Below are 23,903 nucleotides of genomic sequence, written 5' to 3' on the forward strand. Positions count from 1 at the left end.
CAAGTCTTAGTTTCAAATGTTCTTAGTTTCATTAGGTACGTTTTAAGCAAGGCCACATTTTTCCTTCTCCTAGCGTGATTAGTCAAGGTATTACAAAGAAACATGGAAGTTGTGAAGTTCCAAGTTAATTTTATTCTAAGTTACACACACACACACACACACACACACACACACACACACACATTCTCTCTCTCTCTCTCTCTCTCTCTCTCTCTCTCTCTCCACATATTACCGCAGTTTTCGACCTCTTATGCAGAATTGTAAGACCTACCTACTACTTCTGCTACGTCTCCGGACGTTTCAACAAAGCTAACATCGTAGCTGATGCCAAAGTGCACACGTAGGCCAATTTGTAAGTATTTTCCATGCGCCCCTTAACTGTACGTGCGCTCACGTGGGAACACAAGTACATCACGGTGAATTCTTCGTCACGCATTTGTCGTAACTGTGGGAGTGTATCAGAGGCAGCACCCAGTCGTTCCCCTGGGCGCCCGCTGCTCGCAGCTTACCGTGAGGAGTGCGGTCGTTAAGTCAGTATATTAGCAGGTCAGTTTGCGGCTTCGTTGCATGTTATTTGCTAGTGCACGTCCTAGGAAGCAGACTGATTACAGGTACTCTTCCGCCTCTAAGTGATCTGGCAGGCAACTACCGTGTATTACAGGCTTCACCTAGCGATGTAAGGAATTTTTTTTTTCGGTAGTCTTATGACTAGTTTGATTTATCCCAAGACTAATTCCTCTACTTGGCCAGCCACTTCATTTCAGAGTATCACTTACAACCAGCGTCCTTTATATTATTTCTTGCATGTAGTCCAGCCTCTGTCTTCCCCTACAGTTTTCACGCTTTCTGAAGCCCTCTAGTGCAACTGAAATAATTCCCTGTTGTATTAGCATATGTCGTGTATACTATCCTGCCTCTTCTTCTTGTATGTGATTTCCACATAGTTCCTTCCTCACTTATTCTGCTGAGAATCTCCCCGTTTCTTACCGTATCATTACACGTAATTTTCAGCTTCCTTCTATAGTACCATACCCCAAACTCGTCGATTCTTTCCTTTCCCGATTCTCATAGAGTCCATTATCAATGACCACATAATTCTTCCTCAAATGAAGTCTTATGTTTGATACTAATAAACTTCTTTTTGCGAAGGATGTCCTCTTTGCCTGTGATTGTCTGCTTCTAATACCCTCCTTGCTTTGTCCCTCATTCCAAAGTAAAAGAATCCCTTCACTTTCTCTAGTGCACTGTTTACCGCTGCTCTAATTTCTGCTGCTCCTCATTACCTTCGTCTCTCTCGGTTTACTCTGTCCACAGTCTGTGCTCATTAGACTGTTCATTACTTCCCACAGGCCCTGTTATTCTTCCTCATTCCCGCTTACGACGACAATGTAGTCAGCGAATTTTATCATTGATTTATTTTCGTCCTGAATTGTAATCCCGTTCCTTCACTTTCCTTTTATTTCTGCAACTGCTTCTTTGATTTATAGGTTGTACAGAAGCAACGAATGACTACATCACCTTCTAACCCGGCGCTTTGTTGTTGGTCTTCCATTCTATGGAGTGACACTTCAGAATAATGCACAAAATATGCGCTGGCGTACCGGTACGTAGACACAGCTGGCGGATCATTAGTTCTGCAGAATATCAGCTGACTGTACGGCGATTTTTAGAAAAATAAGAAAACACAGCCTAAAATAATCTGTTGAAATTAAAACAAATATATTCATTTAGAACTCACTATTGGGCATGCGACACATGTTTTACGGCCGTTAGACGATGCGGACCCCACACGCTTTCTGATGTCCTTCGAAAAATTTTCGCTTGTTGCCAAACAAATACATATTAAGGTACGTGTTTTCATAGAACCCCTGAAAGATGTTTGCGGCCGATTTCGTATTTTCTAGACCTTTCTCTATGACCGTCGATGACTTCCAGTCGTTGTTTCCGCCGAATGACGCACCCATAACACAGTGGGCTTCCAAAAATGTGATATATACCGTAAAAGCAGTTTCCTATTTTAAAAAGAGTGTTTTAGGCGGTCCGTAATACTAGTTATTCGTGTAGTCTGCATAACCAATACTTCGCTGCAGTTCCAAATTTCGTCGTTGCTCTTGGAAGTGATCACTTCAGGTCGTTCATCTGTGTAACCAGAGTAGCATGTTAACTCAAAAAATGGGTCTGAGCACTATGGGACTTAACTTCTGATGTCACCAGTCCCCTAGAACTTAGAACTACTTAAACCTAACTAACCAAGGACATCACACGCATCCATGCTCGAGGCAGGATTCGAACCTGCAACGGTAGCGATCGCGCGGTTCCAGACTGTAGCGCCTAGAACCGCTCGGCCACCTCGGCCGGCATGTTTACTCAAAAAAAGTATTTGCCTCAGGGGAGAAAAAAGGCGAAAAATTTGTTGTCCATGTATCGAATGAATCTAGAGTTTAACGTTCTGTGTTAGTGTTGAACGCAAATCATATGTTAGTTCAGTGCTTGCTTTAAACGACGAAGGCAATTTTCATCACTTAAGGTGAGTGCAGCTGGAATAATCTTCCCTTGTTAGTGCCCTTCTTCCCGTTAAACGAGCCGCGTCAGGCTCACAAACGGACTCAAAATGCTCTGTTTGTCACTGGCTCCACAACAAACTGCTGGATTCCACTCTGAATGTTCCGTGAGCTTGTAAGATTGTGTTGCGTCAATATGGCGGATCGTATCTGACGCGAGTTTACTTCGGCTCGCAAGTCTCAGTCAAAAGTGAAGGTATCTTACAAGAGTGCCGATGTTGGCTACAAATGTGATCTACGACGGAAGTGTTGTTCTCACGCTACGTTGTGCTGGTTGTGTGCCATCGTTACTTGGTGCTTAGAAATGAGAACAAATAACTGTCAGCAGGAAGCGTGTGTGCAGCGAGGTTGGTCAGAAGATAAGATAACCGCTGGCAAACGGTAAGTCCCCATGGTTCTGGGAGGGAAGACATTATCGGATTTTGGCTAAGTATATCATTCCATGTCCGGTATGCATATCACATAGTATGCACCCCTTAAAAAAATTTGTAAGATTCGTATATATATCCACACGTGAAGATAGATGTACTTCCTGCTTTGTTGGTGTAGTCGTTAGCGTGCTTGGCTACGAACATCGTAGTACCCGGTTCAAATACCGGGTGCTGCAAATTTTTTTTTCCAGTATAGGCAAGTTGTGTTTGTTTCTTGAAAACAGAAAAGATATAGTTTGAATAAATAAATGGTGACACTGGGATTATATCTCTTACTTATGAGCCCACTGTTTTCAAGCGTTTACCATTCTTCCAGACAAGGCGCATTCGGGAGCATTATGCAAGTAATGGAGGATATTTGTAGCTTGCACACTGAAATCCAGTTCTTAGTGTTAGTTACATAACTAGTACTTTGCTATTGAAAACAAGTGCAGGAACTAGCCACAGATGATTATTATACACTCAGAATGGAGCAGTTATCAGTTTCATACCGAAACCTTTGCGACAGTTTGGCGTGGCACCTGGAATTTTGATCTGCTGGAGGCTCTCACCTACGAGCTCAGGTTCCTCGTTGCCACGATGGATTTCCCTGTTCTTTAAGTGCTGCAAAATGTTTTATTATTCGACGGATAATGTGAAATTTTCTAGAATCTTACAATCATGTTGTTGTTTCCACGGTTCTCTTCCATTGAAAAGCAGTAGCCCAAGCCACTATTTGATTTCTAAAATTTTAGGTGCTCACCCCCCCCCCCCCCCCCATGCTGTAATAATTCCAAGTTTCGGTTATTGACAATTGGAGACTAAGCTTACAATGAGAAATCATTTTTTTTTAAAAGTGCTAGTCTGAAATTAGAGTTCCTAAACCATATTTCCTTATAATCAGATTAAAAAAACCATAAGATTTAATGTAAGCAATAACTGCTACCGCCGGCCCTTATATAGTTCTGCTCGATACACGTCGCCAAAAATGGGTAGTCTCGGTGGCTATGGTGTAGTGTTGTAATTGCTCTCAGCCGCAACGTTCAACCAGTCGTGTTGTAACTGCTCTGTGAACGTGTGTACACTACTAACTAATACAGTTTTAAACGATGAAGGACGATGATGATATTCCTATCCCATTGGGTCATACCGTGTAAAAACACACACACACACACACACACACACACACACACACAGACTCTCGCCCCTCGCCTCCGTCCATCCCATTACGTTTGTCACCCACTGCCACAGTCGCTGTTGCTCGCGCAGCAGCGAACTATAGTTTCGTTGCAATTCCACTGAGGTGACGGAAGTCATAGAATTACTCCTAATATTGTGTCAGACCATCTTTTGCCCGGTGTAGGGCGGCACCTCGGCTTGCCACGGAAGTCCGCTCCGTGACTGCGAAAGTGTTGCTAATGCATGATTTTATGCACGAATTGACTTCTCAGTTATGTTCCACAAATATTGATAGGATTCACGTTGGCCGATCTGAGTGGACAAATCGTTCGTTCGAACTGTACAGGATGTTATTCAGGTCAGTCGCGGACAATTGTTGCCAGGTGACATGACGCGTGGTCATCCATAAAAATTCTACCGTTGTTTGGAAGTACGAAATCCACGAATGGCTGCAGATGGTCTGCAACTAGCCGAACATCACCATTTTCAGCATCGGTTCATTTGGGCCAGAGGACCCATTCCATCCCATGTAAACATAACGGTGTGGACTAAGGAGCCACCACCAGCTTGCACAGTGCCTTATTGACAACTTGGGTCCATGGCTTCGTGGTGTCTGCGGCACACTCAAACTCTACCGTCAGCTTCTACCAACTAAAATCGGAACTCACCTGATCAGGCCACGGTTTTCCAGTCATCTAGGGTTCAACCGATATGGTCACGAGCCCAGAAGAGCGTGTTGCAGGCGATGTCGTGCTGTTAGCAAAGGCATTCGCGTCGGTCGTCTGCTTCCATAGCACATTAACGCCAAATCTCACCGTACTGTTCTAACGGGTACGTTCGTCCTAAATTGATTCATGCGGTTATTTCACGCAGTGTTGCTTGTCTGTTAGCACTGACGACTGTACAACTGTATGCAAACGCCGCTGCTCTCGGTCGTTAAGTGTAGGTCGTCAGCAGCTGCGTTGTCCGTGGTGAGAGTAATGCCTGAAATGTGGTATTCTTGATACTTTTGATATCCGAATATTGAATCCCTTCAAGATGTCCGAGATGGAATGTCCCATCCGTCTAGCCCCGACCATCATTCCTCCCTCAGAGTATGTTTATTCCCGTCATGGAGTCACCTGCGTCCAAATGACAGCTTCGCCACTGCATTACAGTTTTATACCTTGTGTAGGCGATAGTACCGCCGTCTGTATGTGTGTCTGTAAGTGTGGATATCGCTACCCTACCTCAGTGTATTTTAAGTGTCTGATCCGACTCGTTGCAGCGAGTTAAAAAATCCATGGGAGGTGCCAGAACTGCTTTTTCAGCGCTTTCTGGCCGAAGTTAAGTCCTGGCGCCAACACTTGTGAACTAAACCACTAATACAAGACAGAAAAACTTAGATCATGTGATCTATCACATTAGTGCTTTCCATTCCATGCTTCGCGTAGGGCAAAACACATTTCATCAAGAAGAGCTCCACACCTAATCACACGTTTCACGGACTGCATTGAGCTGCATTTGAAGCGAGACACAAATCATTAATTTACAATAAACATTTCCCGTTTCTAAGATTGTCTTCGCTTATAACATTTATAACATATAGAGAAATTCAACTCTTTATGTGGGCAGCCACAAGAATCAATTGTTGTGGCGAAGTTAATATGACAAAATCATAAAGAGCTCCGAAGTTTTAATCGTATATTAGATATAATCGGAGGACAGCCTGTTCCAGAGGCGGGAAGTGGAAATGGACAAAGAACTGAATGGACCAAGAACATCAGATAGTCTAAATTTATAATGCGGTTATCATAGGTTTTGATGAATGATTCGCTCTGCTAATAGGAATGCAAGTTGAAAAACTGTTTAAGGCACAGCTGTTTGTCAGTACAGTCTCAGGGCAAGTAAAAATTTGATATACTTACAGAATCGGACATGTGAAAGTTGCAGACTACATTTCCTGTTGCGAATTAAACCATCGGGAGCTCTTGCATCACCTGCTGCCTTGCATAATATGAAGGCACTAGAAGTTCTGCAGAACGAATGATTGTACAAGTCTGTCTCTAATTGGCATGGCTGTGTTCTGTGTAACCTATCTGGACAGTCACGTGAAGACGATTGCATGCAACTTTCTTTTTTAGTTTTTTTAAATAAATTTTATTTCTCTACCATTCTTGTCGACTGTTGGAGAAATTATTTACTGTCCAGTTTAGGGATGTGTTATGAGCAATGTCACACCAATAATGTGGCAATAATGTACACTTGGTATGTATTTGTTGCAGAACGTTGCTTGGCATGGCATATGAGTTTGTTTGTTAAAATATCATGCGGTGATTGTTGTTTAAAATTGGATATTAATGTAAACTATTTAAATATAACATTGTGGTAATTGCTTAGTCTTGTACTTTAGGGTCAGTATTTGTGGAAATATCAGGTTTTTGTAAACAGCAGGCGCGTGGTTAAAAAAAGTACGATACTTTTCTGCTAATTGCATTAATTCAGACAGAAAATTTGAAGGGACCATTTTGACCTCCTAATTATGGAATTATACTGGCTACCATTTGTAAGCAGGATAAAATCCTGTCACACTCAATTCGGCTAGAGGAGTTCTTGGACTAAAGTTAACCGCCATTTTGTAGAATGTGCCTTGACGTCATTAAATTATGCGCTCTAATGTCAGTGTCTTATCTGATAAATTACGGTAATATTCACCGACACTGTTAAGCAGGATAACGGTATTTCTGGTGCTCCTCCCACGCATTTATTCTAGTAATAAAAGTGGGATGGGAGATGGGAGCTTGATTCTTATTGGTACAGAGTGAAAGTGGGTGTTTCTTATGGATGCACGAATCTTCTGCAAACAGTCGTAGGGGGGGGCGTTGTACGTAGAGGGTAGTGTACCTAGGAATGCACGATGAATCGTAGTCAATACTTCAGTCTAGTGACTAATTTTAGACTCTCATGAAGGAACACGAACTGAAGATGAACAAAAGCACCTTCCTCTATTTTCTAAAGTTGTTTTTATTGTTACACACGACTTTGTGTTTTGTGCAGCGTTTGTAAATGTTTCGCGTTCTACATACGTAAGTGCTTTGTTGTATATTAAAGCTGTTTGGAATATATTTTTAATTCTTCAGGTATAGCGTTTTATAGTGCGTAAAATGCTATATATGTGTAGAACTATTGATATAGCGTGTGGATAAGTTACTAAACCGAACATCGTCGCTGGCTCACACTCGAGTACCTTGAAACAAAATAGTCTTTTATCGCCGACATGTGATAGTTCCCCCCCCCCCCTGAACCATGGACCATGCCGTTGGTGGGGAGGCTTGCGTGCCTCAGCGATACACATGGCCGTACCGTAGGTGCAACCACAACGGAGGGGTATCTGTTGAGAGGCCAGACAAACGTGTGGTTCCTGAAGAATGGCAGCAGCCTTTTCAGTAGTTGCAGGGGCAACAGTCTGGATGATTGACTGATCTGGCCTTCTAGCAATAACAAAAACGGCCTTGCTGTAGTGGTACTGCGAACGGCTGAAAGCAAGGGGAAACTACAGCCGTAATTTTTCCCGAGGGCATGCAGCTTTACTGTATGGTTAAATGATGATGGCGTCCTCTTGGGTAAAATAGTCCCCCATTCGGATCTCCGGGCGGGGACTACTCAGGAGGGCGTTGTTATCAGGAGAAAGAAAACTGGCGTTCTACGGATCAGAGCGTGGAATGTCAGATCCCTTAATCGAGCTGCTAGGTTAGAAAATTTAAAAAGGGAAATGGATAGGTTCAAGTTCGATATAGTGGGAATTAGTGAAGTTCGCTGGCAGGAGGAACAAGACTTTTGGTCAGGTGAATACAGGGTTATAAATACAAAATCAAATAGGGGTAATGCAGGAGTAGGTTTAATAATGAATAAAAAAAATAGGAGTGCAGGTAAGCTACTACAAACAGCATAGTGAACACATTATTGTGGCCAAGATAAACACGAAGCCCACGCCTACTACAGGTGTACAAGTTTATATGCCAACTAGCTCTGAAGATGATGAAGAAGTTGATGAAATGTATGATGAGATAAAAGAAATTATTCAGATAGTGAAGGGAGACGAAAATTTAATATTCACGGGTGACTGGAATTCGAGTGTAGGAAAAGGGAGAGAAGGAAACATAGTAGGTGAATATGGATTGGGGGTAAGAAATGAAAGAGGAAGCCGTCTGTTAGAATTTTGCACAGAGCATAACTTCATCATAGCTAACACTTGGTTCAAGAATCATGAAAGAAGGTCGTATACATGGAAGAATCCCGGAGATACTAGAAGGTATCAGATAGATTATATACTGGTAAGACAGAGATTTAGGAACCAGGTTTTAAATTGTAAGACATTTCCAGGGGCAGATGTGGACTCTGACCACAATCTATTGGTTATGAACTGCTGCTTAAAACTGAAGAAACTGCAAAAAGGTGGGAATTTAAGGAGATGGGACCTGGATGAACTGACTAAACGAGAGGTTGTGCAGAGTTTCAGGGAGAGCATAAGGGAACAATTGACAGCAGTGGGGGAAAGAAGTACAGTAGAAGAAGAATGGGTAACTCTGAGGGATGAAGTAGTGAAGGCCACAGAGGATGAAGTAGGTAAAAAGACGAGGTCTAGTAGAAATCCTTGTGTAACAGAAGAAACATTGAATTTAATTGATGAAAGGAGAAAATATAAAAATGCAGTAAATGAAGCAGGCAAAAAGAAATACAAACGTCCCAAAAATGAGATCGACAGGAAGTGCAAAACGGCTAAGCAGGGATGGCTAGAGGACAATGTAAGGCTGTAGAGGCTTATCTCACTAGGGGTAAGATAGATCCTGCCTACAGGAAAATTAAAGAGATCTTTGGAGAAAAGAGAACCACTTGTATGAATATCAAGAGCTCAGATAGAAACCCAGTTCTAAGCAAAGAAGGGAAAGCAGAAACGTGGAAGGAGTATATAGAGGGTCTATATAAGGGCGATGTACTTGAGGACAATATTATAGAAATGGAAGAGAATGTAGATGAAGATGAAATGGGAGATACGATACTGCGTGAAGAGTTTGACAGAGCACTGAAAGACCTAAGTCAAAACAAGGCCCCGGGAATAGACAACATTCCATTAGAACTACTGACGGCCTTGGGAGACCCAGTTCTGACAAAACTCTATCATCTGATGAACAAGATGTATGAGACAGGCGAAGTACCCTCAGACTTCAAGAAGAATATAATAATTCCAATCCCAAAGAAAGCAGGTGCAGACAGATGTGAAAATTATCGAACTATCAGTTTAATAAGTCACAGCTGCAAAATACTAACACGAATTCTTTACAGACGAATGGAAAAACTGGAAGAAGCCGACATCGGGGAAGATTAGTTTGGATTCCGTAGAAATATTGGAACACGTGAGGCAATACTGACCTTACGACTTACCTTAGAAGAAATAGTAAGGAAAGGCAAACCTACGTTTCTAGCATTTGTAGACTTAGAGAAAGCTTCTGACAATGTTGACTGGAATACTCTCTTTCAAATTCTAAAGGTGGCAGGGGTAAAATACAGGGAGCGAAAGGCTATTTACAATCTGTACAGAAACCAGATGGCAGTTAAGAGTCGAGGGGCATGAAAGGGAAGCAGTGGTTGGGAAGGGAGTGAGACAGGGTTGTAGCCTCTCACCGATGTTATTCAATCTCTATATTGAGCAAGCAGCAAAGGAAACAAAAGGAAAATTCGGAGTAGGTATTAAAATCCATCGAGAAGAAATAAAAACTTTGAGGTTCGCCGATGACATTGTAATTCTATCAGAGACAGCAAAGGACTTGGAAGAGCAGTTGAACGGAATGGACAGTGTCTTGAAAGGAGGATATAAGATGAACATCAACAAAAGCAAAACGAGGATAATGGAATGTAGTCGAATTAAGTCGGGTGATGCTGGGAATTAGATTAGGAAATCAGACACTTAAAGTAGTAAAGGAGTTTTGCTATTTGGGGAGCAAAATAACTGATGATGGTCGAAGTAGAGAAGATATAAAATGTAGACTGGCAATGGCAAGGAAAGCGTTTCTGAAGGAGAGAAATTTGTTAACATCGAGTATAGATTTAAGTGTCAGGAAGTCGTTTCTGAAAGTATTTGTATGGAGTGTAACCATGTATGGAAGTGAAACATGGACAGTAAATAGCTTGGACAGGAAGAGAATAGAAGCTTTCGTAATGTGTTGCTACAGAAGAATGCTGAAGATTAGATGGGTAGATCACATAACTAATGAGGTGGTATTGGATAGAATTGGAGAGAAGAGGAGTTTGTGGCACAACTTGACGAGATGAAGGGACCGGTTAGTAGGACATGTTCTGAGGCATCAAGGAATCGCAAATTTAGCATTGGAGGGCAGCGTGGAGGGTAAAAATCGTAGAGGGAGACCAAGAGATGAATACACTAAGGAGATTCAGAAGGATGTAGGTTGCAGTAGGTACTGGGAGATGAAGAAACTTGCACAGGATAGGGTAGCATGGAGAGCTGCATCAAACCAGTCTCAGGACGGAAGACAACAACAACAACAACATGTAATAGTTGCAAATGAACCGAGTTTCATTATTGTCTTAACAATTTTACGTGTCTTGAAAACGGAGATCTGTGGTAGTTTCCAATAGCTTCAGTTTCGGAATGTATTCAACTTGCATCTGCCTTATCTCAATACTTCTGATTAATGGGGTTTTATTTACGGATATAGGAGTGTATAGAAGTAAAAACGTTTGAGAGAGACGATTAAACACAATACTGACAATATTGTCCCGATTGCAACGTTTTTAAATTTCAACAGAATAAATGTTCCTGGGTACATGGCGATGCTGTAGCTTGGAACATGTTTTCATTTTTGGAAAAACGTTAATTTTCCGGAGTACTTTTTGTCATTTCAGAAAGTGTCTCCAGCATATAAAAATGAACGGCTTCATTTAAAAATTAAGTAAGAAGGTATACTAAACTTTTTTACAGGGCTAGAGGCGAAAGTCTGAGAAGTGTCCCAAGCTCCAACAATCTCCCGTGCGCAATCACTACACGCCATTCCATCTTAAGCGAACAGGGTCATTACGATGCAGGAAAGCAGGAACTCGTAATGCAACTAGGTAATCAGGAAATCGATCATACATACCCACCTATGTTCCATTAACGTTTAATGAATCCACTTGTCACGGAAACGCAATCCTGCGAACCGCACGCATAAACATGAAGAAACGCTTTATTTATTTATTTTTTGTTGAAAAGCACAGAACGACGAACTGCTATGGTGTCCATACAAATTATAAAAATGAATTACGTATGTATGTTCGTATATGTGTCTGTATGATCCACATCTCTTCCTAAACCACTGGGCTGATTTCAACCCAACTTGGCACGCATATCGTTTACTGTCTGGAAAATACATTGTGGGGGAATAAGAACTACCCAGACTTGCAACAAACTTTATACATAATTTCAAACCATTGCGAAACTTTTTCTCGCTGACTACCCCCCCCCCCCCCAACCGACGAATGGAAAAATATTTAATTTATCGAATTCTACATTTTCGCTGTTCATGTTGTAAAATTGCCGCATTTACTACTAAATCTATTCCTAATAAATTTCGCAGACAGTAGGCACATATACCTCTGGATATACCTGCAACATCGTGTCGCTGTACAGCACATAATTCAGCAGACACTACGTCATAAACACTGAGCTGCATGAAACTGAAACAGCTAGACATACAAGTGAAAAATGTGTACAAATAAGCGCGAAAATTGGTGAGTATGTGTGAAATATATTAGACATGTGTGTACGCGTGCACAGTCACGGGTAAAAAGCTCATCCAAATCCCCTGGGACGATTTCAGTCAAATTTGGTAAACACATTAGTTACATATTAAAACTGTGTGCCAGACCGAGACTCGAACTCGGGACCTTTGCCTTTCGCGGGTAAGTGCTCTACCACTTGCCCGCGAAAGGTAAAGGTCCCGAGTACCGATTCTCGGTCCGGCACACAGTTTTAATCTGCCAGGGAGATTCATATCAGCGCACACTCCGCTGGAGAGTGAAAATCTCATTCTGGAAACATTAGTTACAGTCTGGAAAGAAATGTTGTTGAGGTACAAACTCCATCCTCCCACTGGGGTGAGTGTGATACGTGGACGGAGAAGGGAGGACGAAGAGATGAACAGACAGCTAGGGGGAAGGAGGAGATAGGAACAAACAGGAGTAGGAGGAGACGTACAGATAAAGTGGACAAGTGGAGATGGTCAGAGGGATGAAATAGGAGGAGATGGACAGGGAGAAGATGAGATAGGCAGAGAGATGGGGAGAAGATGAACAGAGGCGGAGAAGGAAATGGACGGGGAAAGGAAAGAGGAGGGATTCACAGAAAGAGGGTCGAGAAGCAGATGGATACAGGAAGGAAAGAGAAGGAAATGAACAGGAAGAGGGGGGGGGAGGGGGTGGACAGAGGAGAGGAAGAGACGGACAGATTGGTTCAAATGGCTCTGAGCACCGTGGGACTTAACATCTATGGTCATCAGTCCCCTAGAACTTAGAACTACTTAAACCTAACTAACCTAAGGACAGCACACAACACCCAGCCATCCCGAGGTAGAGAAAATCCCTGACCCCGCCGGGAATCGAACCCGGGAACCCGGGCGTGGGAAGCGAGAACGCTACCGCACGACCACGAGATGCGGGTAGACGGACAGAGCAACGAGGGAAGAGGAGTTGGAATTAGAGGGGGAGGAGCAGATTAAAACACACACACACACACACACACACACACACACACACACACACACACACACACACAGAGAGAGAGAGAGAGAGAGAGAGAGAGAGAGAGAGAGAGATGGAGGACTGGAGATGGCGGGACGGGGAAGGCGACATAGACTAATAGAAGACTGGAGTAAATACCTATTTGGGCAACGCCAGGTACCCAGCTAGCTTTTTGTATTTGGAAAAGACCAAATACTAGATTAGATTTCTGACAAACTCTACAAACCTTTCCTTTCCTTTATTAAACTCAGTACGAAAGTTCCCTTTCAGTTATTTGTTGCAGCCTACGACTAGTTACAGTGTGGAGGAGTGGACGGAACAGCAATAGACGATGGACGGCAGGTGTTAATATGTGGAGGCAAAATTAAATTTATTCACCATTCGTTCATAGCACTTCGTATATATATTGTAGCAGCTGGAAGTGGAAATATGTACTGGAAAAACTTTCAATGAGCTTGAAGAACGATGCTGACCTTTAACTTTTACATCCTTCTGTCAACGCTCTGACAGACGTATTAATTAACCCGAGGCAAAATGTATATAATGCTAGTAATATTACGATCTCAGTAAGAAAAATGAATCCCTGGATAAAAAGATAAATCTAGTAGTTTTTATGTTGATCTGGTCAAACGTAGTGCAGATATTTTTTCTCAAAGGCTCTTAGAGATTTCATGAATTAATGGAACAGGTACGGCCCAAAGCTGAGAAAAGAAAAAAACGTATTAACTGCTGTTCCTGTTGAAACGTAGGCTAACTGCAGTGTTACAGTTTCTAGCTAAAGCAGATTCACAAGCAACTGGAGTAAAAATTATTTTTGAAAGTAGTAGGCAATATTTAAGAATCAGCTTCATCCTGTAAAAATAAGAAAGAAAACGCAGCTTAACTACAGACTGATGCTCTTACTCATAAAAGGACCGGCGAGTGTGGCCGAGCGGTTCTAGGCACTTGAGACTGGAACCGCGCGACCGCTACGTCGCAGGTTCGAATCCTGCCTCGGACGTGGATGTGTGTGATGTCCTTCCGTTAGTTAGGTTTCAGTAGTTCTAAGTTCTAGGGGACTGATGTCCTCAGATGTTAAGTCTCATAGTGCTCAGAGCCATTTGAACTAATAAAAGGCTAATACGAAAAAACTTAATTTCAGCTTCGGTTTACAAATTGTTTAAACATCACGTTTAGCATAGGCTTTCGCATGACGTGCCGTTTTCTATAACGTTTCTGTTGATGTCTCCAACATTAATGACAGAAGTATGCCTTAGACCGGGCCTGATACTCTTGCAACAACATTCACCAAGACTCACGCACTGTGTTCATAGAGCTCGCATTCCGACTTAAGCCATGCTTCAGATCTACAGCCACAATGAGTTGGCAACACCCTCGATTTAACCTGGCACAGAGCGTCATATTTCATTCGCTTACACAACTCTCACAAGAGATGTCTGATCTTCGACAGGCGTTACGTCAGCCATCGACCCGAGAAAGCCGTGGAAAGAATTCCAACGGAGTGATGTCATACGAGAGTGGAGGCCACGTCATTTAATTGTGTGACAGCCGACTGTTTGGGTACATCTTCCGGCAGCGCTCGGCCGCATACGCGTATCGCTTGTTTAGTCTGTGCAGCGGTTCTTTGAGTTAACAGTGCGTTACTGCTCCTGTGTCTTCAAGAGTTGCAAGATCTCAGGTATCCTTTTTCTGCGATTTCTACTTACGCTGATAATCGAAGCTTTAATTTTTATAGAAAGGCGACGTTCTGTCGCACGACAAGTTACATACTCTAATTTATACCCCGCAAGCCTCAGAGTTCTTTGCAGAGTATTGTCACTTCCTACTTCTCCTGTACCAGTCACGAATGGTCCTCAGGAACAACGATTTCCGCTAATCCTCTGTTTGAGCTCGAATCTAATATTAATTTCACTATCTTCACGCGAGATATTTGTGGGAGGAAGCAGCACATTGGTTGCATCTTCTAGGAAAGTAAGCTGTCGAAATTTTAACAGTAAACCACATTGTGGTGTACAGTGCCACTCTTGTAGCGTCTGCCACTTGAACTGGCTGTGCACCTCCAGTGCTTCGTGCTTACTGACTGAAGCACTGAAAAAAATCGCTGTTCTTCCTTGGATACTCTCTCTCTCTCCTGTACCAGTCCTATCTGTTACAGACGTCAGTCTGACGATCAATCCCTGTATATAATAGGAAAAGTCTTCATTGACTTACTGAGTCATCATCGTGCAGCCCAAATCGCTAAGGATAAAACTTGAAATTTGGAGAGGGTGCTGATATAATACTGTAGGCATAGTTCAAGAAGGAATTTTTCGAATTTCCACCCCTAAGGGGGCTGAAATAGGGGATGAAAGTTTTTTTTTTGAAAATATCTCATTATTAAAACAGTTTTGAAGTTAGAACGACGAAAATTTGTGTTTAGTTTCTCGATCAGACATAAAATATACGTGTCCAAGTGTTTTTGGAAATTTCTACCCAAGAGGGTGAAATAGTGGGTGTAAGTTTTTACTGAAATAATTCATTTTGAAAGCCTTTTTGAAGCTGAATCTATAAACACTTTTATTTGACTTCTCGGTTAGGATGAAAGGTTCTATGGAAATATCACGACTCTCAGAATCCAGCTACCAGACTCGCTTTTTGGTCAGCAGTACATTCAGAAAAGACCATGCTTTTATGGCCTTAATTAGCACGAAAAGTTTAGAAGGTCTTGCAGCTTGAGAACTAAATCTAAGAAAGCTAACAGTTACCACGCCAAGTCAGCTTCGTCTGGATTGTATATAAAAAGAAATTGGTCATTAATACATTAATATTTCAGTAGGCTTAATATACATTTATAAAATTATTTTTCTTGTAATTATTACGCAAACTAATCATTACTGATGACAAAATTGGTGCCACGTTTAAATTAGATTCCATGTACAGGAATATCGTCTCAGATGACCACCCGAGAGAGGTGGCGTAGTGGTTAGCACACATTGGGAGGAAGACGATTCAAACCTGCGTCCGCCTATCCAGATTTAGAATTTCCGTGATTTCCCTATATCGCTCCAGGCAAATGCCGGGATGGTTCCTTTGACACCATACTAGCTTTGCCTCCGTCTCTAAAGGCCTCGATGTCGACGGGACTTAATCCCAGTCTTCCTTTCTCCTTTTTTCTATGGCAAGGTACACTCTTTCTTGGTTTTTGATTTGTATATGGACAATGTGCGTAAGAATATATAAATTCCATTAAATCAGGAAGGTGCAAATCTGATACGTAGAACTGCTTTATTATATTTTAATACCCTGAATGCAGCTTAGTTTGTGTAGACTAGATCCACTGTTTACAAAGCGCTTATTTAGACGTGAGTAGTGGGCGTAACAGAATGAAAATTCGATCAAAGCAAAACAAAAAAAGTGCGCAGATCATGCAGCCTAGAACCGCTCGGCCACACCGGCCGGCTCAGGATTATGGTACAGTCAAAGCTGGGACCCAGAATTAAAAAATGGTTATCATAGCACAAGAAAAACTGAATACGTACTCGGCAGAGTTACGGAGGGAATTAGATTTTCACTTATCTGGCATCTTTTTACGAGTAACACTACTTCCCCAGTGCAGTGAGCTGTCATGGCTATAAAATGAGGGCACACCTGCGTCTTGGAATTTATAGGCTAAAGTCCCTGATGCTGTGTCAAAAATCCAGAAGATTCGCCAGCCATAGTAAATCATATTTAATATCATATAGCTGAATAGCATACGTGGCAGAGATAAAGATTTTTCTAGAGGGATATGATATCTGTGGGTGGTTTTGTTCTTGGGGAAGGGAGAGGATGGGGGGGGGGAGGGATATTATGTTACTTTACATGGCATAATGCGTTGTACTACATAATATGGTTACTAATACCAACAAGTAAAAAGACGTGAATAATGTCAAGACGTTTTGATTTAAATGCCTTTGAAGCTCCCAGATAAGTCGAAAAGCTAGATCCCTTCTTCAGTATCAGTAACTCTTCCCAGTACATATTCGCCTTGTTTGTGCATTTTTCATTCTGCCAGCTACTGGTCGAAAGAGGGTACTTTACGTTACCTTCTTAGTGAATGGAAATCACTGCCTGAGAATAGGCTATTTTCCTATGTTAAGCATATGGTTCGGATTGTTGTTTCCCGGATTTATTATAACATATAAATCGCATTTACGGTCAATATTCTCACAAAATGTTATTTTTATGTAATTAAAGCTTAAAAATCGTTAAATATTAAGATTTAGTCACGTCATCGAAAACATCGTTATTGGCTGATGCTTTGGTGACGTCACAGGCTAGGAGTAAGACGATGCTATATGTGTGTTAAGGAGCGTTAGCTGAAGTTGCGAGGTTACGTACTTTTTCTGCAAACATTTTAGCTATGTATTGATGGAAAACGCAATTACAACATTCAAGTAATAATAGGAAGGAATTTTGTGAAGGCTGATAGCGATAGCGGAAGCCTAGTTGATGCGTTTATGCTCAACCAATTTAGAGCAGCGATATGTGCAACGATGGATGGCACGTTGGGTGGCACGGGATACATGCGGACGTGCATTGTCCTGTTGGAACAGCAAGTTCCCTTGCCGGTCTAGGAATGGTAGAACGATGGGTTCGATGACGGTTTGGATGTACCGTGCACTATTCAGTGTCCCCTCGACGATCACCAGTGGTGTACGGCCAGTGTAGGAGATCGCTCCCCACACCATGGTGCTGGGTGTTGGCCCTGTGTGCCTCGGTCGTATGCAGTCCTGATTGTGGCGCTCACCTGCACGGCGCCAAACACGCATACGACCATCATTGGCACCAAGGCAGAAGCGACTCTCATCGCTGAAGACGACACGTCTCCATTCGTCCCTCCATTCACGCCTGTCGCGACACCACTGGAGGCGGGCTGCACGATGTTGGGGCGTGAGCGGAAGACGGCCTAACGGTGTGCGGGACCGTAGCCCAGCTTCATGGAGACGGTTGCGAATGGTCCTCGCCGATACCCCAGGAGCAACAGTGTCCCTAATTTGCTGGGAAGTGGCGGTGCGGTCCCCTACGGCACTGCGTAGGATCCTACGGTCTTGGCGTGCATCCGTGCGTCGCTGCGGTCCGGTCCCAGGTCGACAGACACGTGCACCTTCCGCCGACCACTGGCGACAACATCGATGTACTGTGGAGACCTCACGCCCCACGTGTTGAGCAATTCGGCGGTACGTCCACCCGGCCTCCCGCTCAAAGTCCGTCAACTGCACATACGGTTCACGTCCACGCTGTCGCGGCATGCTACCAGTGTTAAAGACTGCGATGGAGCTGCGTATGCCACGGCAAACTGGCTGACACTGACGGCGGCGGTGCACAAATGCTGCACAGCGAGCGCCATTCGACGGCCAACACCGCGGTTCCTGGTGTGTCCGCTGTGCCGTGCGTGTGATCATTGCTTGTACAGCCCTCTCGCAGTGTCCGGAGCAAGTATGGTGGGTCTGACACACCGGTGTCAATGTGTTCTTTTTTCCATTTCCAGGAATGTATGTTTCTCAACGTGACGTGTGTGAACAGCGAATGCAAACGTAAGCGCAGGTAAACTGCAAGAAAAACACAATAACATTTAGTTTCTGATCAGTGTGGTGGAATTTTGTAAATGTGATACGGTTTTCATAAGAGACGACTGTCTAGTCGTTTGACAAATAAGTTAAAAATTTTCTTTCAGGGTAGAACAGCTGTGGACATAGTCTTAAAAAATTCGACTGTCAGCCGCTCTAACAGTTAAATTAACGAATAATTGAGATGCAGTTTGGTTAAACGACAGTTTTCATTAGGTATTTAATATCGTTGAATGACGCAATCCTTCGCTGTAGCTCTGGGAAAGCGTATCTCGGAGCGATGTTAATGTTAACTTCTCATTGCAACACATTTTTAGTTAAGTTAGTGAACTAGAGCGTCGATGTGGTGGCAATTTGACGTAACACTGCAACCATGTTTTAGACATCTTATTCCCTGGAACACTCAAAAACTACTTTTCATTGGTTTTCATAAATGTATTTGTACAATACGGTACTACACACCGCTTGTAACCCAGTTTCCGAAAAGTAAATTCTAGAACAAGACATCACTGTGAACTAGCATTATGGCAGTGGGACTAGCGACCTAGCCAATAACGTCACAGGCATTACATGACTCGAATGGAGCGTTGTAGTGGACTTTCAGATTGTTTGAATTTAATTTACCTTTTTATAAAAGAATACTGATATTCAAGGAGACAAAAGCATGTTAGCAGCCTAAAATGACATAATTAATCATTTAAGATAATTTCCAGAAAACAATCAAATACCATAATCTTCCACTGAGCCTCAGCGTGGCTGCTGCCCTATCGGCAATTAGTTTTACATAGTCGTTTTACTTTAACTGCTGCGTATGCATACTCATAGATGGTTAATGAATGTGTCTCCTTCCTTTTATTATTCTACTATCGTATTTAATCATACAATAATTGCTCTCTATGCCTGTTTATTTGATACGCATTACATTTGTCTGTACTGAAGGTCAACTGCCAAACTATGCACGAAGTGTCGATCCTCTTCAGGTCTTCCTGAATTTCGATACAGTTTCCTAGCGTTGCGACAACTGTGTTTAATATCTCCAACGAATATCCTCGTCAGGTTTTTGACGTTACCTAGTAGGTCATATACCCTGAAGTTACATTCACGTCTCAAGATCTGTCTCAAAGAGGAATGAAATGCTATGTTCTGTTTGCTGGGAACTCTGCATTCGGCACAAAGCCATATTTTGTTCACTAGGCGATAGTTCAGAACTGCATAGAACGTCTTCTGGCAGTCAGTTTGCGCGATCTACTGCCTTTTGGATCTCGTAGAGGGACAGAGCGAGCTGGGTTTTACACGATCGTTATTTATGCTGAAAACGGTCTAGATCACGTTTTATGAATGCTATTACCGGTTTCTATAAAATATGGTCATCTTCAATTTTTGTGGTTTGGTGCTGGGAAACAATTGCTAATAGCCTGTGGTTATTTCTACAATGTTACCGGATTTTTCCCGTCGGCACTTTCTAGAATGCTCGGAGCTGACACTTGTCGGTATTTGATAGCCGTCGCGGATAGTGAAATGAGTTCCAGTGAAAACGATGTGTATGATCTGCAAGTACGTATCAGTAGGAGAGTGGGAAAGAGAGCAAATATGCGGCCATTCAGCACGCACGGAACTAAGGCTTCAGTTATTGACGCAGCCTTCCTCGGAATCAATTCCCGCTGAAGAATCAATAAAACCCTGCGAGATAGTCGATATCAGCTCCTAGGCGAGAGGTGCTGGCATGCAGACAAGTTCGTAAAAAAAAGAGACTATTACTGTAATATTTCTGATGTTTCTTTGTGCATACCACATCGCTTCAGAAGATACTCCAAGCAGTAAAAACGTTTTAAATTGTACTAAACATTAAGACAAGTATTACAAATGTACCTCAGTTTTTTATCCACAACAGGAGGTACAATGAGATGCTATTGTTTCAGCAATAATTCATAAGTTATTTAAAAAAATGAAAAGAAATAAACCGACATTTTCACGATAGAAGAAATAACTTCCTTTAACATGCTGATAGCACCCATAAAAAGAAATTCCATACTTTCCGAGAAGTTCCTCTCTTAAAACTGGTCGCATGGTACGTTAAAGCAATAGCAGAGCGCTAGTCTATCGTATATAAAGGGCGATCCAAAAGCTTATGTTAGAGGGAGTTGCTACTGCGTATATGCAACATAGCACGTCTCCGATGCGGGTATATAAGCACCGACATGTAGGCAGGACATTTGCGTGGAATTCGTGTCTTTCTGACGTGCATGCGCTAAATGGAAAAACATGTACTACGTCGACGCTATTACCAAACGCGTCAAACAGAATTAACGTGCTGTTGTTGTTTTCTTGGATGCCGAAGGACGAACATCAGTAGACATCCATCGTGGAATGAGGAATGTGTCGCATCCGTCAATGATGCATTGGTGTCATCTATCGTCCCCTTGTTCCAAGAGAACCACTGCTTGTTGATTTCAAGGAACCTCGTCACTTCATCGATGGGAAATGGTACTGCGCCACACTGCAGAATTTACGGTGTGAAATTCAGGCAAAACGTCCGGGAAAACTGCGACAAGGGGGAGCTGTTGATTTTTGACGAAGCATGTCCCACATATTGCAAATGTCGTAACGTAAAAGCTACACCAACTCAAGATGGAGACACTCGAGCTCCTGCCCTGTAGTCCTGATCTCTCCCCATGCGATTTTCACGCCTTTGATCCCTTAAAAAAAGGGCTTGAAGGGTCAACGATTCATGTCGGACGAGGACCTTCAGCAGAACGTTACGGACTTCTTCATGGAGCAGGACTCGGTGTTTTAACAAACGGGTATCTTCAACCTGGTGCGTCCGTAGGATGATCGCATCAATGCTCACGGCGTTTCCGCCTGATTGGCATATCGATTATGGATCGTACGACCTTCGAACAACTGTACTACAGTTCTGTTACCCAAAGTGCCCCAGACTCTGAAAGAAAAAATTCGCAGGTGCTTTATTTTACAGGGATGCGCAGTTTTCGCACTACAGGCTATTAGATTAGGAAGGACTTTAGTAGTGCGCAGTCCACAGTTCTTGCAGATGAAAGTGAGGAACGCCAAGAAAATGATGGGTCATTATTGTTCGAACACTTTAAAAAATACTCAAGCACTGTTCACGTCTATAGGCAGACCGTCCTCTACAAAATGCGATTCCTTTCGTGGTATTAGTTTGTCATTATAGCGAGGAAGACGTTGTCAGTCGCCTTAATGATGTGTGGTGGAGTGTGCTCCTCCTGGCACCACTTCCTCTGTACGAATCAAGGTGAAAATAAATTGTCAGTGTCTGTCGAACTGAAACATAATTGAGGTGAAGTAGTACAGTCCTTCACTCGGGATAGGGAGAGTAACGAAACTATGGTATACTTTCTGCTGTGAATTACTTTCATATATCTCAGATTACTGGGGTATAGAGTTTTTTTGTAAGTTTCAGTGCCAGCTACTCATTATTCAAAACAGATTCAGGTGTAGAGTTCCAAAAAAATTTCAACAGAAGCGGCGATTTATTTTCCCTAGATTTTTTCTCTTCAGAGACATGTCATCAGTGACTAGTTTTAAGTAATACTCGTACATACACCTCTCTTTTTGCTATGCTAACATTTGCTTCTTTTGTCAATACACACCACAGTTTACGAAAATTTATATCGCTAACACTCTAAGGCAATTAGAATTGTTACAGAATCCTGAGCACTTTGTTACTAAACTAGCAACTGAGAGCAAGACAACTCAGTAGATTACCAGTATGAAAAGGCCAATTATTGATAGAAAAATATACGTGTAATTCTTGCTGCAATAGCCCGCGCAGTTCTCGCTTGACCAAATATCAAATGCCCTTAAAAATCACATTATTCCATTGAAAAATCTATGGTTTCTTGCACATCGCAGTGAAACGTCCCCTTTGAACATTTATACAAGACTGTGCTTAAACTGACACACAATATTTTTAGCGCAACGCAATCTGACTTTCAAAAATCCCTACAAAAGAATGGCCCTGACTAACATTAACCTATACCTTTCACAAATCACTTACCTCACAAAAATCTTCGTTACTCAAGCTACTGCAATACAGCGAGCGCCACTACTGCCAGCTAAATAAAAGATTCAAACTACGGAAGGCACTAACTACTGATAGGGATAGTTAGCAAATGAAAGATTTTAATAGAGAACAAACAATGTATTTACCTTAACAATCATAATATATATGCCATCCACTCTTACAAATTTCACATCTCCGCCATTTCTCTCCCCACATCCACCACTGCTGGCGGCTCACCTCCAACTGCGCAACGCTACGCGCTGTTCACCTCCAGCTGCCGCTGCCCAACACTACAATGGCAGACAACAATGCAAACTAGCCTCAGACTGCACACAGCACAGCCAGTGATTTTCATACAGAGCGCTACGTGGCGTTACCAATATAAGAAAACATCAATAGCCTACTTACAGCAGTAACCAAGGACTTCTGCGCATTAACCATATGGTAAAATGTTGCACTATTTATACTGCCACCTGCCAAAATCTCATTTCATCTCATATCGCAAACTATTAATGAGATATAATACAATGTGTGTTAAGAATAAATCATTCTGGCTTTATCGTTGTCACATGTCTAGGGAACTGAGTGTACTGCATAGAATCCAGTTTTCAACATTGCAGATACAAATAGATTTTCACCATAGTTTGAAGACAGTTCAATAGGTTAGCTGCTTTACGTATACAACAATGTACGGTTGCACCAAATGCAAACTCACAGTGACCCCTACTTTTCACTGAAAACTGTTGGAATTTTCTGCAGTAATTTACTTAATTTCGAAATATCACAATAGCTCTGTCCTTTGGCGAAATGGTAGGCAGTTTAGCATGAAGTGGACGAAAGAAGCTAAGAGATGCGAGAGAATCATTTTTTTTACCAAATAGTTTACTTAAAATTGATTGTGAAAGAGTGCAGCGAGGTGTCATGTGCGTGCTGCCATTGATGCAGTCTATTGTATCTGCTACTTATCGCACCAAGTACGAGGGTTGGAACTTTAATACTGGCAATTATTTATTTAAAGCTGTTGCAAAATTGATACGTGTCTCAAAGTTTTACTGACCTTCAAAGTAGTCACCCTCTATGCTGTTCATTTCTGGAACACAATCTACGATCAGCTTAGAGACAGAAGTGATGACACTTTCTGCAGGACCTGGCCATGATTTTGCTGGACAATGCTCAAGCGCGCACAGTGTAAGCTGTTACTGATTTCTTTGACTGATGGGGCTGCTAAGTGCTATACCACCTACTGCACTCCCCTGACTTAAGCCCTCGTGGGTTCAACTCGATTTCTAAACTGAAAGAAAGACATCACGGAATTCGCTTCAGAACTGCTACAAATTCGTCGGGCAACAGA

At 42.4% G+C, this 23,903-nt stretch overlaps 1 protein-coding gene across 2 annotated transcripts in view; it reads left to right on the top strand.

Moving 5' to 3' along the window:
• The first annotated feature begins 2,699 nt into the window (after positions 1-2,699).
• Positions 2,700-23,903, top strand: part of LOC126191148 (monocarboxylate transporter 1-like) — a 161,313-nt gene continuing 140,109 nt past the window's right edge. The window contains exon 1 of one of the 2 annotated variants that reach the window (XM_049931902.1): positions 2,700-2,942. The gene's annotated coding sequence lies outside the window, so the exon portion shown is untranslated. Of the gene's footprint in view, positions 2,943-14,506; positions 14,601-23,903 lie in introns of those variants that run through there. The other variant, XM_049931903.1, reaches the window with a different exon arrangement.

This window comes from Schistocerca cancellata, chromosome 6, assembly GCF_023864275.1.
Source record: "Schistocerca cancellata isolate TAMUIC-IGC-003103 chromosome 6, iqSchCanc2.1, whole genome shotgun sequence".
Classification (NCBI taxonomy): domain Eukaryota; kingdom Metazoa; phylum Arthropoda; class Insecta; order Orthoptera; family Acrididae; genus Schistocerca; species Schistocerca cancellata.